The sequence below is a fragment of the Chenopodium quinoa genome, unplaced genomic scaffold (assembly GCF_001683475.1).
Source record: "Chenopodium quinoa cultivar QQ74 unplaced genomic scaffold, ASM168347v1, whole genome shotgun sequence".
NCBI classification, from domain to species: domain Eukaryota; kingdom Viridiplantae; phylum Streptophyta; class Magnoliopsida; order Caryophyllales; family Amaranthaceae; genus Chenopodium; species Chenopodium quinoa.
The window spans coordinates 6,295,136-6,301,098 of record NW_018742951.1 but is presented as its reverse complement, the minus strand read 5'-3'; the positions used below and the strand labels follow the sequence as shown (position 1 = coordinate 6,301,098).

Genomic DNA, 5,963 nt, shown 5'->3' with positions numbered 1-5,963 from the left:
GAACCCATGTCACAATTTAGTCAGATTGTCACAATTAGAGCAAGATCGACTCTAATTCTATCTAGAATTTGTAACCTCCCAAATTAGAAACTTTTTAATGCTTGTTATGTACTACGTATTAAACAGAAGTTCTACTTAATCTAATGCTGAAACTGGAAACAACATTGTTTTAACTGCTCTAATGGCATGTATATCTAATTTGCTGTATGTTTAATATAGTAATTTGAGAATCACCATCTAGTTCGACACTGGTCAAGTACCAAGCACTGACTTAGAGCATTTCATTAATTTAAGTCAAGTTCTGCGAAGGATAGAAGACCTTGGGGGAAAGAACCCATACAAACTTTCTCGGAGCAATTACTAGTGTCCCACCTAGCCACTAAATGGCAACCGTATAATTAATTATATGCTCTTTTTACATGAGAAAACATACAAGCATTAAAAGACATAACTATTCTACGTACATCATCGTAAATAAGCCTTATAGGAGACCATCCAGCAGCAGACCCTCTAATGGTTTTGATTACCCTCAATGCGTCCCCTACTCCCTTTTGACTCATGATCACACTTTCGTAACCCAATCTCTTAGCCATTTGACACCCTAACAGCAGCCACCTCCGCCAATTCCACATTCCAGTCCATAGGAGTCTTCTTATCCGCAGCCCATAATATGCGGCCAAAGTGATCCCTTGCAACAGCACCTAGACCACCACTTGTGCCAGCACCAAAGTGAGCGTCAACATTTATTTTAATAATACCTTCAGGTGGACAGCTCCATGTAGCAGCATAATGTAGCATCTTTTTCAAGTGGGTATTGAATACTCTAGTTTCATATAGCGAGTAATCACAAACAAGCTTTAAAAAACTAGCAGCAATAATACCCATATTCAGCGATATTCCTTCAAACAGGAGCTTATTTCTGCAAACCAAATAATAGACCAAGTTGTAGCCAAGATGGTACAGTAATAAAATAATCAAACACAAGACCAACTATATCTATCTATTAATCAATTAAACCAACTCAAAATAATAACAAACAACCAAACTATCTTCATTAAAATTACTACTCCATAATTTCCAATTTTCACTCAGCATTACTCACAATTTCAGCACAAACCCACAAAATTTTTTTTGTTTTTTTTTTTTTTTAAAAAAAAAAAACCATAATAAACTTACTAGTATTAAAGTACAGGAGAAAAATCACAATTAAAATAATAGTAAAATTAAATTGATTTTTAGATAACAAAAAGGCCACTTAAATTTGAGGGAAAGAAAAGGAGAAAACATGTCTCACAATTTAAGGTGTTGTATTTCTTGCTTTCATATTCACTGTCCTTGTTCCGTCTTTTTCTTAGACGTTGTTGCAGCTCCTCCTGATCGCGCCCACAGGTCAGCCACCGTCGCTTTGTCCTCTTTCCATTGTTGTGGTTGTCGATGATGTGTTGCTGTCGAGACATAAAATTAAAAGAATTTGAGGATGATTAGATGAAAGATTTTTCTACAACACTCAATACCCATGGTGTTATAACTTTCAATATTTTCTACAACACTCAAATACCCATCAAGGGTTAATTTTCATAACCTTTTGTATCCTATGTTACTACCTTAAATTGCCAAGAAGTATAGTTTACCAGATCAAATCTTTTTTATCAAAGAGACATCGTATCACAGTGTTGGTGGTCCAACAAGCAAAGATGAAATTCAAAATTCAAACCGATCATTTAAAAAACGTACCAAAATTCAGAAAACCAAAGTAAAATTACAGAAAGAAACTGTCAAAAGGCCGTATAAGATCGAAACAAAGGGAAAAAAAGTAAGGCAAATAAATAGGAAACAGTTAAATACGATTGATTGCAGAAGAACATACCTGATTTGGGTTTGATATCTTCAAAGGTAACACCAAATTGTACCCGATCAAGGTCTATACAGCTCAATTTCTGTATCAAAGTCATAAAAACAAGATCAACAAGCATGCATACAAAGCAAAAACTCCAGTGAACCATAAAAATATTATAACAAATTGAATAAAAAAAAAAACCGCCTTTCTGTCGCAGCCAATGTAAGGGGTGGCCCAAACAACTGTCGTAGGGAGGCGTTCTCTAGGATGACTGGATGAGTGACTACCCTAAAAACTCCAAATTTTCTCTGAGGAGAGAGAGAGATTGAAGGAGAAAGGTGAGGGCTGACCAGCTGAGGAGTAAGAAAGAGTTCAAGGGTAATAAAGCTGAGAACATTTCATTTCTGTAATAGAAACAACAAACACTGTTCCTAAGCACAGTCCAGCAAGTTTTGCCTTTTATACTCTCTTCCTCACCCACCCCCTCCCCCTCCCCCTCCCCTCTGCTACCCCTTCCCTCTGCCACCCCCATTCCCTTCCTCTCCCTCCTTCCCCCCTTTTCCCTTGGATGTAAGATATTTACACTAATTAATAAATACAAGTAATATATAAGTGGTAGTACTTTATGTATAAAGGTTCAATATAGAGATCTCAAAACAATTCTGAATTTACCTTAACCACAAAATACATTCATATTCTTGTCTCTGTGATTGTCCGCCGTGCCTTTAAGAATAGTCAGGCCTCAGGCCGAAGCTTTCTAATAGCTTCAGCTATCTCCAAATTCCAGAAAATGATTACAATCCTCACACCTGTAGATACAAATAAGAAAACTATAAGGCACAAGATGTTGCTTCAATTCTTTCTTTTACAATTTTGAAATAATAACATCAGCACAGTACAGCACAGTGTGATAGTCTCTCTCACTGCATTTCATTGACTGAAAAAAAAAATTGCTAGTCTGGCTAAAAAGTAAACATCATCTTGAGATGGAGGTTACCAAAAAAAATGTTGATCACATTTTATATATACATCTTGAGTAGAAACTTCAAGGTGTATGAGGTTGGTGAGCAAGGGACATCGACAGCAATTACGAGTTGCTGGAATTGTTGCAGCTCCACTACCATGTATACCCCAGAATCTCGGAATTTTTATTTTTTTCGATTGATTGAATTTCATTTTGAGGTCTGTATAAAGAGTATACCTAATTTGCTCAAAATTCCAAACAAACCTGATAAACCATCTAGGATATTGATCTTCAAATCTAAGTCCAATAAGAATCCTAATTAGATTCATGATTAGACACTATATTGAGGTATTATTATTCTACGATTAAAAAAACAAACATCTTAATTAATGAGTTTGAGCAAAGACCCAGGAAAGAAAAAGGCATGATTTTTCAGAAATGAGAATTTTTACATCTTATTTAAGCACAACAAAATTGAAACAGAGAAAATACATTACAAGTTAATGAGCTTAATCTATATTATAAGTGGAGAAAATATGTTATAGACCTGTTACCCACCTCCACCAAGCCACCATTGTGGGTGTACACAAGGAAGTAAAGTGGAAGAGGGGACAAGAATCAACCACAGCAGTTGGCAACTGCTACTCTTCAGCACATGAAGACAAGGGTCATTAAAGAAACACTTAAGAAAGTGGCAACATGGGTGTGATTTATGAATTGCTGATGTGCTGAAGAAGACAAACACCAATTAATGTTAGGTTAACCTTTTGTAATTGGTAGCTTGAGTATATAAGTAGTAGTAAGAAGCCAGTAGAAATTATGTGATTTGTGAGGAAAATTGTTGAGAGAATGGTAACCTCAAGTTACTAAGAGAGTAATACCCTAATGTTATCAAATAGAGTGATGACCTAGAGCTATTAACCTATCTCTTTGTAACGTTATTAGCCATTATTAATCAAATTTTAAGCTTTCATCTTTATTTATTAGCCTTGTTAAATCAGAAATACAAGCCTGATGATTTAGTCTATAACAAAATCAAGAGAATTGGGATCGAATTGGATCAGAAAGAACCTTAGCTTGTCAGTCATACTTTCACCACTTCCTGCAATCAAATCAAACAAAGAGCTTAATTCAATTCAATATTAGTAAAGCTAGTGTTTGGGAAAAAAATAATAATAATAATAAAAAAAAGGCAGAGAGAAATTACGGCCAATAAACATAAAATTAAGATAAGCATTTTAACAATCCAAAGCTTTTTAATATGTTAGCTACACAATTTATCACGCTCGATTTTTCGGGTTTTTTTTTCCTTTTCTTTTTTTTGAGATGAAACACTCGACTTCGAAAACCATTTCTCCTGGTCACTGCAACCAGTGTTAGGGGAAGAGAGAGACAAAGAGGGAAGAAGAAAAGGTAACTCACAAAAGTACAACCATGGTACTTCAAACATGTCAGCTTTGGTGTGCTCTTGGAGACAACTTGAAACAGACAAGAGAGCTTTCTTTACAGCTTGAAAATTTCCTGCCATATAAATTTCAGGAAAAGAGTTAATAATAATGTAGAAAAGGCAATTACCCTGATTTATGAAGAATAGGGATAGATGGAACAAGTATACTATTAAAACAGAGCTATGAAAAATCATGGACAGGTGACATTTTAGGCTTATATATGTCTTGTGTCATCCAATACACAGCACTTCTTGATCTTAAACACTATTCCTATAAAGCAGCAAAAAAAAAAAGATATCAAGGAAATCTACTTTGACATTGATCAAAATAGATCATAGTCTCCTCTTCATACTAAGACCCAAATAACTATACTCAGATGGACAGCATATATACATTAGTGTGGAAATATGTAGTACATTCTATGCATATTACAAAATCTTAAAAATGCAGAGTAAATACACGAGATACAATCAATATAACTGGTAATGAAGTGGATTTCTCTAAATCAGTTTAAGCAATACCATACCAATAACTTCTAGAATCAGCTTTCAGTTTCTGTACCTCTTATCTAACTGGGGCACAACGAAACAAACAATCCAAAATTGAACCAAAAATTATATCAACAAACTTAAGGATCTATCCATGAATTTATTCCACAAATTCAATTCAATCTCAATTTCATGACATTGCAAAACCTAGACTAGTAACCTCAATATCTTTATACCATATACTAAACAATACAAACTAATTCAAACATTAATACAAATGTCAATAACAATGGATGATTGATTAATTGAACATAATTCACAAGAAGTAGAATTATTGAACTATGCGACCTCCAATTCACCAATATATAACACAAAACTTAGCAGAATTAGAAATTGTAAAATATCAAATTTAACACTAATTCAACATAATATTACAGCAAGAAATCAATAATGATTGACAAAATAGTATTCACCTCATAAGCAGCGAGAATTTGGATGAAACGTTTCGAATCAGCAGTATCAGTATCCGCAGAAGAAACGACGTCAGGGTGCGTTCCTTTAGCAAGCTTATAATAAAATGAACATTTAATAATAAACAAAATACAAACAAGTTAAAAAATACAAAATATGAACATATAGGAATTACCACTGTTAATACATCACTTTTTAGGAATTACTGCTCCAAATGATTTTTTTTTTTTAAATTTACCACCCACCTACAAATCTTCAAAATATCAATTGTTAAAACACGGTCGGATTAGGCAAGTGTAACACTTATTAAAACACGAAGGGAGTACCACCATCACGTCATGTGGGGCCCATCAACGTGTTTTCTTTTCTATTTCCCTCTCGATTCTCCGATTTACACTCTCTGTTCATCACTCTTCCTAAGATTCTCTATGAATTTGTGTGAAAAATCCCATTATTGCATTCAAGTATGTGTAATTAGGATTTTAAAATCCCCAAATTGATTGCAAAAACCCTAATGACACATTAATTGGAAGTTTTACCTAAATTAAGAGAGAATTTTATGAAGAATGAAGAACAGAGAGAGAATCGAGGGAAGGGGAGGAAAATAGAACAGATAAATTCGTTGGTAACCCCACATGACGTCGTCAATGAAGGTTTGGGCAAAGTAGTGGTTGTAACATTTGATGTTTTGAGTTTTTGTAGGTGATAAATTTAAAAAAAAAAAAAAATCATTCGAGGTAAAAAATGATGTATTG

At 34.2% G+C, this 5,963-nt stretch overlaps 1 long non-coding RNA gene across 3 annotated transcripts; it reads right to left on the bottom strand.

Moving 5' to 3' along the window:
* Nucleotides 1-257: 257 nt before the first annotated feature.
* LOC110728576 lies at nucleotides 258-5,298 on the bottom strand. 3 transcript variants are annotated; one of them, XR_002512729.1, is made up of 7 exons: nucleotides 5,211-5,298; nucleotides 4,224-4,322; nucleotides 3,360-3,903; nucleotides 2,510-2,646; nucleotides 1,868-1,937; nucleotides 1,295-1,445; nucleotides 258-919 (listed from the first exon to the last, which is right to left on the bottom strand). It is a non-coding gene; the product is annotated as an uncharacterized LOC110728576 (long non-coding RNA). The 3 variants fall into 3 exon arrangements; XR_002512731.1 differs by having other exon boundaries at nucleotides 2,526-2,646; XR_002512730.1 differs by having other exon boundaries at nucleotides 3,873-3,903.
* Nucleotides 5,299-5,963: the final 665 nt, after the last annotated feature.